Below are 13,032 nucleotides of genomic sequence, written 5' to 3' on the forward strand. Positions count from 1 at the left end.
TAATAGTTCAAAAAAATATTTGGGAGAAATAAGTAAAACCATTGAAACATCACAATCTCTTCTCAGTCTCATTTTCATAAAAGAAAGACAATTCCTCATACATTTAGAAAGTCATAATGGCAGGCTAGAGAGTGATTCATCTTCAGGGCAGCATTTTTTAATGTGAACTGATGCCATTGTAGCCCGGACTGGAGCAGATAGATCTGAGAAGTGCCATTTGGGAAGCATTGGATCAACATATGTGGTGCTGTTCCTTCTGAGTCACACTCCCAGTAAATCTGGTTATTGGTTCTTGTGTATGTGTGCCTGTGTTTACTTTCCAAGCTAGTTTTTATTAATAAAACCTCTTTCTTGAGAGCTCCAAAGAGGAAGTTTCAGGATGTTTAGTGGATACTTATATACCTAATTGAAGCCGATTAGAACTGAGTGTACTTTGTCAAGGATTTTTTTGGTTTTGTTTATTTGTTTGTTTTTCTGGTGCTGAGGATTGACCCCAGGGCCTCACACATGCTGAGCAGGCACTCTACCACTGAGCTGCATTCCCAGCAATAACTCATGAGCATACTTGGGAAATATTCTTAGTGGTGAGACCCAGCACTTGTGTTGAGGAGAAAAGGACAGGAGAAGTAGTTAGTAGTTTGCTCCATGAATTTACAGTTGAATTATCATACATGGTCGGGAAGAAAACCATAGATTATTTATTCCTTGACATTTCAGGGTATGTTCAATTTCCTACAGGAATCCAGGAGTCTGGTCATTTTCTAGTCCTGATTATCTGATTGTATGTAAAAACAACCTTAATTGTACCAGGTAGCTCCTGGCACACAGTACGTTTCTACCTTTTTCTATTTGTGTCTGCCTGACCCAAAAGAAATGAAGTACTAGAAGAAGAGCAGGGCTTCATCACCAGAGCCATAGGCACTGAGAAACTCAAAATGGAGTAGACCTCAAGGAACGGGGCTGGTTTGGAGCCAGATCACTTTTAGAAATAAAATAAAAATAAAAAGGTAATAACTGTGCTGTGACCCAATGAAGTACAGCTCAGTTGGGATGTTTACATACAGAACCTGCATAAAAGCATTTTTTTTTTTTTTACTGGTTCAAGAAAGAATAAGAGTCAAATTGTGCAGGCTCAACTAAACAACAACAAAAATGTATTATGCCTTAAAATTTGTTTTGGTTTTTTAAAATAAATAACTCTTAGGCAGACACTGAAATTAACAGATTTCAGTGCCAGAAAAGATTACAATTTCCTACCCACTCACCACAAAATATTATCCTTTATCTCTAGCATATGTTTCTATTGGTTCTGCAATTATGTTTGGCAATCATTTTTATTTTCCACCAACTGTTCTCTTAAATTTGAAAATACTGGCTTTGGTCAAATTTTTTCTTATGTGTGATCTATAAAAATGGATATTTTTTATTTTTTTGATGTTTCTGAATTAGAGGAAAAATTTCTACAGATCAAAATAACACTATGATAATGTTAATGAAACCACAGGATGAAAGATGCTTCCTCAGAAAGAGCTCTTTGTCACCACACAGCGTCCAAAGAAAAACCCACTGTCACCACTTTTAAAGCATATCTTAAAAGGCACTACTCAATCACCTCTTCTTTTAATTGTACAAGTTGAAATAGAAATGTACACATAAGATCCATGTACAACTTAATGAATAATTATAATTCAACTATCCAGGTAACCACCATTCAGATTAAGAAATCGCACTTGTCAGAACCAAGAAAGTTCTCACCTCCCTTACTAATCACATCTCCATCATTCTCTCTAGAGATAACAGGTGTCTTAAAATTTTAAAAGACAATTCCTTGCTTTTAAATTAGTTATACTACCTATATATGCATCTCTGAACAGTTAGCTTACTTTTTTTTTTCTGTTTTTGAATTCCTTAATCTTCTGATTCTTTTGAATTCTTTTTCTTTTCTTTTTTTTTTTTTTTTTTTTTTTGCCCTGGGGATTGAACTCAGGGGCACTCAACCACTGTGCCACATCCTCAGCTCTATTTTGGATTTTACTTAGAGACAGGGTCTCACTGAGTTGCTTAGCACCTCACTTTTGCTGAGGCTGGCTTTGAACGCATGATCCTCCTATCTCAACCTCCTGAGTGGCTGGGATTACAGGTGTGCGCCACCATGAATGGCCTTTTCAATCCTTAATGTTCTGTTAGTTTGGGAAAATTCTGAGCCATTATCTCCAAATATTACTTGTACTCCATTCTCTCCTTGTTATTGTTCTGAACTATAATTATACTTACATTATACCTTTGTGCTGCTTCCCACGTGTCTTATACTATTTTGTATATTTTCAACTCCTGTTTCTCCATTTGTCATTCTGGACTTTTTTCCCAATTTATCTTCTAGTTCATCACTTTTATCTTTTTTAAAAGTATTTTTTAGTGTTGATGGACCTTTATTTTATTCATTTATTTATATGTGGTGCTGAGAATTGAACCCAGTGCCTCACACATGTGAGGCAAGTGTTCTACCACTGAGCCACAACCCCACCCCCATCACTTTTCTCTTTAGCTATATCTAATTTGCTTTTTTTTTTTTTTTTTTTTTGGTGAGGGGGGCAGTACCAGGGATTGAATTCAGGGATACTAAACCACTGAGCCACATCCCTAGCCCTATTTTGAATTTTATTAGAGTCAGGGTCTCACTGAGTTGCTTAGTGCCTCCCTAAATGCTGAAGCTGGTTTTGAACTTTCCTGCTTCTGTCTTCCGAGCCACTGAGATTGTAGGTGTGCACCACCACGCTGGGCCCCTCTAATTTGCTTTTAAATACACCCATTGATTTCTTAATTTTAATTCTAGACTTCCTATTGATTCTCTAAAAGTCATTCTCTAACCTCCTGCCGAAATCCTCTGTCTTGTCATCTAATTTCTTGAACACATTAATTGTAGTTATTTAAAAATCCATATTTGATAACTTCAGTATCAGGATTGCTGGCAGGTCTGTTTCTAGTTGTGCCTGTTTTTCCTCTAGGATTTTGCAAACCCCTCCCCTTTTCTTTTTACAAATTTTCCAGTTTTGATTGGGTTCTTTCTGGCATGGTGTACAGAAAAATACAAGAATTATTTAGGCTTTGAATGATTTTTATTTTCTTCCAGAGAGGATGTACTGTTCCTTCTGTCAGTTCAGCAAGAAACTGATTAATTTGATTTGAATAAATATCAAGCTATTTGAAAACTGGGCTTCCGTCCTTGTTAGAGTTCTATTTTGGTTTACCCTTATTCCTGAAGGGAAACCATTGGCAGTTCCAAGCCTGGGGTGTCTGCCAGAGCCTCATCTCCCCTGCAGCTCTGAACTCCAGTCCCCAAGACCTGTGGATTCTGCCCAGCTTCAGGGCTGGAGCCACCACTTGAGGATTAGCTTCTCAGTCTCTGAGCTATTATTTTCAAGTCAGCCTGTGCCTTGAGGGCAAAAGCAATGTTAAACTTTGGGCTCAGTTCTCCAGGTTACCTCTCTCTCTGAATCTTGGCTAAGTTCCTTGGAGAGTTTCAAAACTTAAAAGCTATATATTTATTTTTAGACTTTTCTGGTTGTTCTCAGGGGGATAGTAGCTACTTCATCTGTCTTGTGATCCTCCTGCCTCAGCCTCCTGCATAGCAGAGAGTATGTGTGTACCACTGTGCCTGGCTTATTGACTCATTCTTACACAGTATATAGGTGCCCATCTCCAGGTAATGGTATTTTGGTGTAATTCTTGAATTGTGGGGGGATGTGACTCTTCAACTTTATTAGCTGTTATTTCAACTTACACTTACTCCAGCAATGAATGAACATTTCTGTTGCTCCACATTTTCACTAACAAACTTCCTTAATTTATGCCAATCTAGTCAGGCACAGATATTTTATAATTTCTATGTGACTCACAACTAGTGAGGGCGTTGGGTATCTTTGCATATATCTAATGGCTTTCCTTGTTTGTGCAGTGGTTGTTCAAATCCTTTGCACATTTTTTGTTGGATTATCTTATTTTCTTGTTGGTTGGTTTGCAACATTTCTTTATACATTCAATATAATGTCAGTTAGATGTATGTGTGACTTTTCTTTTTATTCTTTTCATAGTGTCCTAGATGAATGGAGGGGAATAATTTTAGTGTAGTTGAATTCATTGGTGTTTGGTTTTATGCTTAATTCTCTCTTTATTAATAAATATGAGGTCATAAATATATTCTCCTATATGGCCTTCTAAAACTTCAGTCATTTCATTTTCATGAAATGAAAGATGTAAGTCTACCTGGAAACAAAAACCTAGGGGTTCAATTTCATTTTTTAAAAATATTTATTTTTAGTTGTAGTTGGACACAATACCTTTTTTTTCACTTACTTATGTTTATGTGGTGCTGAGGATGGAACCCAGGGTCTCACAAGTGCGAGGCGAGCGATCTACCACTGAGTCACAACCCAGCCCCCTCATTTTTTTAATTAAATTTTTTTTGTATGGATGTTGTCATTCTTTTTTAAAATTTTAATTGCTGATGGACCTTTATTTTATTCATTTGTTTATATGTGGTGCTGAGGATTGAACCCAGTGCCTCACACATGCCAGGCAAGCTCTCTACCACTGAGCTACAGCCCAGCCCTAAGTGTTTTTTTTTTGTTTTTGTTTTTTGGATGGATTTTTCTGCATCATTTGCTAAAGTCTCTTTTTCCACTGATTGATAATGTCATCTTTGTCATCTGTCACAGTACTTTATGTTCCATTTGTCTGTTTGTCCATCCTTAGACTAATATCACACTATGTATATTACTATGGATTTAAAACTAAATCTTGATGTCTTATAGGACAAGCTCACTACCTTTTCTCTTTATATTATTCTTGACTCTTTGCACTTACACCTAATTTTAGGATTAGATTGTCAAGGTTGACCAAAAAGATCAAAGCACACTTATTTTGGATGGTATTATATTGAATTACTGCTTCACAATGTTGAGTTTTTAAATGTATGAATACTATGTTTCTCTTATTGGCTTTCAGTACGGTATTATAGTTTTTTACACAGAGGTCTTACACATCTTTGATTTAGATTTATTCCATGGTATTCCTGTTAGTACCAATCATACTATTTTTTTTGTTTCTACTGAGATTTTTCTCCTTTAATCTCAATAATGAATTATATGAATCAATTTTCTAAAGTTGAATCAGTCTTGAATTCCTGAATCAGTTTTCTAAAGGTAAACAAACTAGAATTCAGTCTCTAGATTAACCTGATAATTGATGGATTCATAATTTGCTAGTGATTTGTTTAGCATTTTTGCATCAATGTCCATAAGGAAGACTGGCTTGTAATTTTTCTTTTTTGTATCTTCCTCATCAGGGTTTGGTAACAAGATTATGTTGGCTTCATAAAATAAGTTGAGGAGTGTCCTTATTTTTCTATTCTCTGGAAGGATATTTGTGAGATTATTTTTTCTTTTGAATGTTTGGCAGTTCCAGGTACATCATAGTTCTAAATGTCTTCTACAAGTAATATAGGAAAGTATCTTCAAATTGTCTAGGCCCCGTGATAGGCATCCACTAATCTACTTTCTGACTTTATAAATTTGACGATTCTTTTTTCTTTGTAAGTGGAATCATGTGATATGTTCCCCCCCCACCGGCCCCAACTAACTTCTTTTACTTAGCATGGCCCTTACATAGTGAGCCAATTAATTTTGGTTCATTATAAATCACCCAGTATCAGGCTTTTTGTTATAGCAGCACAAAACAGAGAAGACACTATGTGATTCAGCTAGTCTATTTCCGGGTATATAATCAAAAAATTGAAAACGGGGTTTCAAAGGGATATTTGTACTTTAACATTCATATCAGCAGTATTCATAGTAGTTAAAAGGTGAAACTACCCAAATGTTTATCAACTGATAAATGAATAAACAAAATGTGGTGTATCCATAAAATTGACTACCTGTCTTAAAAAGGAAAGAAATCCTGACATATGGTACAATATGGTGGAAACTTGACACCATTCTGCTAACTGAGACAAAAAGACAAATGTGCTCTCTGCTTCCTGAATGTCATATTTTGAGTTGCTTTCCCCCACCCCTGACCCTTCCACCATACTGTTCTGCCTCACCTAGGGCAGAGAGCAATGGAGTCAGCCTTCTGTAGACGGAGACCTCTGAAACCACAAGTGTCAAATATACTTTTCCTTGTCTTAAAAACAACAACAAACAAACAAACAAAAAAACAAGGCAGGCGCATGCCTGTAATCCCAGAGGCTTGGAAGTCTGAAAGAGGAAGGTCGTGAGTTCAAAGCCAGCCTCAGCAATTTAGCAAGGCCCCAGACAACTCAGTGAGACCCTGTCTCTAAATAAAATATAAAAAAGACCTGGGGATGTGTCTCAGTGGGTAAGTGTGTCTGGTTTCAATCCCTGGTACCAACACAAAAATAAAAACAAACAAAAAAGACAAATACTTCATAATTCTACCCATATGAGATATGTAGAGTAGTCAAAATGCAGAGCTAGATAGTGGAATGGTAATTGCCAAGAGCTGGAAAGAGAGGGAAATAGGGAGATATTATTTAATGGATATAGAGTTCAGTTTCAAAAGGTGAAGGTATGGAGAGGAGTGGTGGTGATGGCTGAACCACCTTATAGATGTACTGAATAGCACTGAACTGTATACTGAAAAACGGTTAAGGTGGTGAATTTTATGTTACATATACTTAGACACACACACACACACACACACACACAGCACAAATCATGTTAAACCAGAGTACACAATCAATAACTGGCAGTGCTAAGATCTGGACCGAGGTAGACTTGTCTGATTCCCTGCACTTTCTCATCTCTTTGTCTTTACTTGAGCTGTCTCTGCCTGAACAGGTCTGGCCAGCTCCTCCTTTCCCTTAGGACTCTGGTAAAGAACTCCCTCCGTAACTCCCTTCCTTACACTGGTTACATGTCTTCTTACTTCTATAATTGTGCTCACATTATTTTGGGATGTGATCATAAACTAATTTTATTCATATTTCCTTCAATGTGTCTGTTCGAGTTCTTCCCTGCCCCAAAATGAAACCACAGGCAATTCTGTTTTCTGATTATTTCAAGTAATGAATTGCTATCTAGGCCAAGGAACTGTATAGACACTTCTCAGAAGATGACAACAAATATATGAAAAAATGCTCAACATCTCTAGTAATTAGAGAAATGCAAATCAAAACTACTCTAAGATTTCATCTTACTTCAGTCAGAATGATAGTTATCAAGAGTACAAGCAACAATAAGTGTTGGTGAGGATGTAGGGGAAAAGGCACACTCATACACTGCTGGTGGGACTGCAGAGTGGTGCAGCCAATGTGGAAAGCAGTATGCAGATTTCTTAGAAAACTTGGAATGGAACCACCTTTGACCCAGCTATCTCACTCCTTGGTTTATACCCAAAGGACTTAAAAACAGCATTCTACAGGGACACAGCCACATCAATGTTTATAGCAGCACAATTCACAATAGCCAAATTGTGGAACCAACCTAGATGCCCTTCAATAGATGAATGGATAAAGAAATTGTTGTATACATACACAATGAAATACTATTCAGCATTAAAAGAGAATAAAATTATGGCATTTGCAGGTAAATGGTTGTCGTTAGAGAATATCATGCTAATGAAGTAAACCAGCTCCCCCGAAATCAAAGGCTGAATGTTTCCTCTGATAGGTGGATGCTGACCCGTAATGGGGGTGGGCACGGGCAGAATGGAGGAACTTTGGATATGGGAAAAGGGGGGATAAGGAGGAGATATGGGGGGAGGAATGATGGTGGAATGAGAGATATGGACATCATTACCCTGAGTACCTGTATGAAGACACAAATGGTGTGACTCTACTTTATGTACAACCAGAGAAATGAAAAATTGTGTTCCACTTGTGTACTATGAACTGAGATACATTCTGCTGTCACGTATAACAAATTAGAACAAATAAATTAATTAAAAAAAGAAAAGTTATCTAGTCCCTGATTGTTTAAATAAATGGGTAATTATAATACCCACATAATAGTACAAAATTCTAACATCTTTAAAAAAATTCATCATAGCTATATTGAGGTATGATTTATATATCATAAAATTCATCTACTGTAAATATACAATTTAATGTTTAGTAAATTTATACGGTGCATATCCATCAACATAATCCAGTTTTAGAACATTTCTATCACCACAAAACACCTTCAATCCATTTGCAGTCAATCCTCCCTCCATCCTCTAGCTCTAGGCAACCACTTATTTGCTCCCCAACTCTAATTTTGCTTTTTTCTAGAATTTTATTTTATTTTCAGATTTTTAATAGTTTTATTTGACAAAGAGAAGCCTAAGAATTTTTTATTTAAAAAATATTTCCAGAGGGAACACCTTTTACCGTAAAATAAACTTGTGTGAGTTGGAAGGACAAATCTCAAATGTATATTTTTGACTTATATGCCAATTTTATAATTAGTACAAAAAAGATAGTTGTTGAAATATTTTAAAAATGTAAAAACCAGTCCAGGTAGCATAGCTATACAATCTTGCTGTAAAAGTACTTATATCAGATTCTTGCCCAAAATATTTTTGCAATATACTAAAATTCCTTCAAGTCACTCTTCACTGACGGCTAGCTTTCCCATTTTCTGTCATCTCCATCCCATTTTCCTCCTTGAGATGTTGATACAACTCAGCTCTGGTATTGACAGAGTTCAAACATCTAGCACCCCTGATGTTTTCTGGAATTGGCCGTATTGATTCTATTACTCCACAAGGATAATAAGGACACTGGCTCTTTTGATTTTTCCACTTGGGGAGTTTCATCCATTTCAACAAGGGGCTTTTTGGTTTGGAGGTTCTGGGGAATCAGGTGAATCTTTTATAATCTCAGCTTCAGCCAACTCTCCTTTTCCACGTTCTAAGATTCCTTTCAATCTCTCTGAATCTTGCCAAAGTTTCTCCTGTTCATGATCTTTTACTGCTTTCTCTGATTTGTCCTCTTTGTCCTTCCTCTTTCTCCCTTGTTTTTTTCGATCTTCTTCTTCTGGGGGTTTGCTCCTACGTGCCATCAAACATTCTAAGACTCTTTGATGTTTCTCCGAGTTATTGATACAGGGCTCTGACCAGGGTTTCTGATCCATTCCACACGATACAGTACTGTTTGTCTCTCTTAGGGCCCTTTCCTCTGGTACCAACTGTGGAAATAGGTAGAGGATCATTTTTTCTTTCCAGATCAACTAAGTTGTATATATATATATTTTTGACAGTTTAACACATCTTCTCTGTCAAAGATTCTTTCACAATAACACTGGCTAATGGAACTACCGCTTGCATGTTGAAAATGGTGGTTTGTGAAATTAATCATAGGCCAGTGACAGGTGTGTTTTTCTAACTGATCTTTTGCTCCTTCCAAAGGGATCTCAAGACTTCCATCGATTTTATATCTGGGGTCTAGAAAAGGACCCCAGATATAAAATCAATGTTTTTCCCTCATAAATTCACCAAAATCTGCAATCCGGTAGTCTGAAACTCTTCTTCCACATCCTTTGCTAATTGAAGATGGATCCTCTAGAATGGATCGAGAACTGCTAAGGACATGCAAAAAAAATCTCTCCTCCAGGGCTACTAAGCATATGACTAATGACTTTGGAACCCGACTTTTGTGGTTGTTCCAACAAAACAGAACGACCCTTTAGAAGAAAATTAGTAAGGCAGGAAGAAGGTCTGCTATTTACATCTAGGGTGAAATTCGACAAGCTCCAGTACAATAGTGTAATTCAATGTTATTTGTCCTTGGTGTGCACCACTTTAAAGTTATCGTTTCTTTTAAACAGTAAAAGAAACGATAACTGCTGCCACCTAAGCGGGTATCACCATTTTTCAGGAAATCTACATGTGCATCTTTGTGATTGGCAGATGTGTTAGCATGTTGTGCTTCCTTCATTGGAATATTTGTAATAGTAGTTGAAGCCAAGTCAAAATGTTGCTGTACTAAAACATTCAATTTGGCAGCAAGATGCCGTCCTGCATGAACACTATGAGCTTCACTTGTTAAAACTGGGGACAACTCTTTTTTAGGACGATCAGATACAAGGCTGTCTTCAACTGGGTAGGTGTGGGTCAAGACCAACTCATATTTTTGTATCTGCATGAGATGATCTGAATTAGCAGCAAACTTATTATGTTCATGAATGGTTTCCTGGACACAGACCTCAAGCATTTGCACATGACTGTCACTTTTTGCCTTAGTAATGGCAGATTATTCGTCCTCTATTTCCTACACGTTCTGCATTCTCCTTGAGTAAAGTACGAGCCTCATGTTGGTATTCAGTAATTTTGCAAAGGTTTCCACTACTGCAACAGGACCATGCAGAATACTGCAGCATTCTGGATCAGCCCAAGGATTAGGAGGCCCATGCTGCCATTAGCTCCTGTAAATTTTGGTCTTCTTGAGTCCAAGAATTTAAAACATGTGCTCCAGAGTCAGTCACAATGAAATTCACCAGCTTTTTAAAGGGAAATATATCATACATTATTCTACAATACTCCATGGAAGATTCTACTGAACAAGTCCACAATGATTTAGAGATTAGGGTCAGAGGGATGATTCCTTGGGTTCTATTCTTCACCAGCATATCAAACTCCACATGCTGTCAGCATGATTCTGCCATATAAGGGCAGTGATCCACAACAAATACTGTTTTATGAGATTCAGAAAAAATCCTCATTTTTAACTTTCGTGCCTGGTCCTGCAGTGAAAACGAACAGAGACTGTGCCTCTTTGGCAAAGACTGCTGGCTGGGAGGGTGGGAGAATCAACGCACAGTCAGGAGTATCTGGTACCAAAAACAGGGGACTACGCTTTGTTTTCCCCGCACATCTCCAGAACATCAGTCCTTCCCAGGTTTTCTAAATGCAGGAGTGCACGCGTGCGCATGCACACACACACACACACACACACACACACACACACACACACACACACACACCCCTAGAATTTTAATATAAACAAAATGTGTAGTGTTTGTGTCTGGCCTCTTTCACTTAGTATAATGTGTTTTGGGGTCATCCATTACTGTGGTTTGGGTCCCTCCAAAATTCCTTTGCTGGAATTTACAATCCAAGATGATAGTATTAAAAGTGGGGCCTTTAGGGAAGTGATAAAGCCATAAGGGCTCTACTCTGCTGAGTGGGATTAACACCCTTAAAAGGAGGCTTCACTAAAAAAGTTGACCTCACAGAAGCAGCAAGAACAGTGGTTGCCAGAGGCTGGGAAGCCGGGTGGGGGATGGAGAGAGGATGGTTAATGGGTGCCAGGATGTAGTTGGGCAGGACAAATAGCTTCTAATGTCCTATAGCACCGTAAGGTAACCATGATTGACAACATTTAATTGCATATTTCAGAATAGCTAGTAGAGAGGATTTTGAATGTTCCTAGCACAAAGAAATGATAAATGTTTGAGCTAACGGATATGCCAGTTACCCTGATCTGATCATTGCACACTGTACAAATGTATTAAAATATCACATTGTACTCCACAGATAAAATTATTGTTTCAAATAAAAATTTAAAAATTTTTAAAAATTAAATAAAAAGAATAACAACAAGGGGCTGGGACTGTAGCTCAATGGTAGAGCACTTGCCTTACGTGTGAGGTCCTGGGTTCGATCCTCAGTACCATATAAAAATAAATAAAGATATTGTGTCCATCTATGACTTAACAACAACAACAACAACAACAACAACAAGATGTTCTAGAGAACTACTAGATCTTTTTTTTCTCTTTTGTCATATGAGGACCCAATGCTCATCCCCTCTGGAGGCTGCAGCAATAAAATGTCATCTAGTAAGCAAAGAATGAGTCCTCCCCACACACCAGACTTGCTGGCACTGTCATCCTGGATGCTCTATCTCCGGAACTCTGAGAAATACATTTCTATGATTTACAAATTAGCCAGTCTATGGGGTTTTGCTGTGGCAGTAGGAATGCAGTGAGATACCTATGCAGTTGGATGTATTGGCACTTTTCTACTGCTTCATATTACTGAGTGGTATTCCATTGTAGCCCACATTGTGTTTATCCATTTACCAGATCATGGCCATTTAGATTATTTCCACTTCAGGGTTATTCTGAATAATGCTGATATTGTCACCTGTGTAAAATTCTTTGTATGGACATATCCCCCCACCTCCCGTCTTGGGTAGATACTTTGGAGTGATATTGTAAAGTTTAACTTTGTAAGAATCTGGTGAACTGTTTCCCAAAGCTGTTATACAGTGTCACAAGACCACCAGCAATGTAGGAGCATTTCCCCCACATCCTCGCCTCAATCGCTATTGTCTTTTTAACAGCCTTGTAATGAATGGTGGTTTTATTTGCATTTTTCTGGGATGAATGGTGGTGAGAATCTTTTCCTATACTTATTAGGCAATGTGTATCTTTTCTGGTGGAATGTAATTTCAAATCATTTGTCATTAAAAAAAATTTTTTTTAGTTGTCAATGGATCTTTATTTATTTACATGCGTTGCTGAGAATCAAACCCAGTGCCTCACACATGCTAGGCAAGAGCTCTACCACTGAGCTACAGTCCCAGCCCTGGATTCCCTTCTTATTGAATTATAAGAGGATACAGAGCACATGTACATTCCAAGTGCTTATGCATCTTTTAATTTTATTTTTAAAATTTTTAGAATTTTAATTTGTTATATATGACAACAGAATGCATTACAATTCATATTACATATCGAGCAGCTTATTCATATTTTATCAGATACATGATTTTCAAATATCACCTCTCAACCTTTTCATTTTCTTAATGTTATCTTTCAATGAACAAAAGTTTATAATTTTGATGCAGCTCAATTTATTGCTTTTTCTCTTTATGGCTCATGCTTTTGATATGATATTTAAGAAACCGAGCCATGGTCAGAGGGTTAAGAAGAAAAGGAGGAAAAATAGTGTCATGGAACTCCAGGGATATAAAGTTTCAGGAAGAAGGGTCATAATCATTAGTGCCCAAACCTGCTTGATTGAAAA

The 13,032-nt window shown here is 37.3% G+C and overlaps 1 pseudogene; it reads right to left on the reverse strand.

The window, feature by feature from the left end:
- Positions 1–8,575: 8,575 nt before the first annotated feature.
- Positions 8,576–10,850, reverse strand: LOC101958377 (integrator complex subunit 13 pseudogene; annotated as a pseudogene).
- Positions 10,851–13,032: the final 2,182 nt, after the last annotated feature.

The sequence above is a fragment of the Ictidomys tridecemlineatus genome, chromosome 5 (assembly GCF_052094955.1).
Source record: "Ictidomys tridecemlineatus isolate mIctTri1 chromosome 5, mIctTri1.hap1, whole genome shotgun sequence".
NCBI classification, from domain to species: domain Eukaryota; kingdom Metazoa; phylum Chordata; class Mammalia; order Rodentia; family Sciuridae; genus Ictidomys; species Ictidomys tridecemlineatus.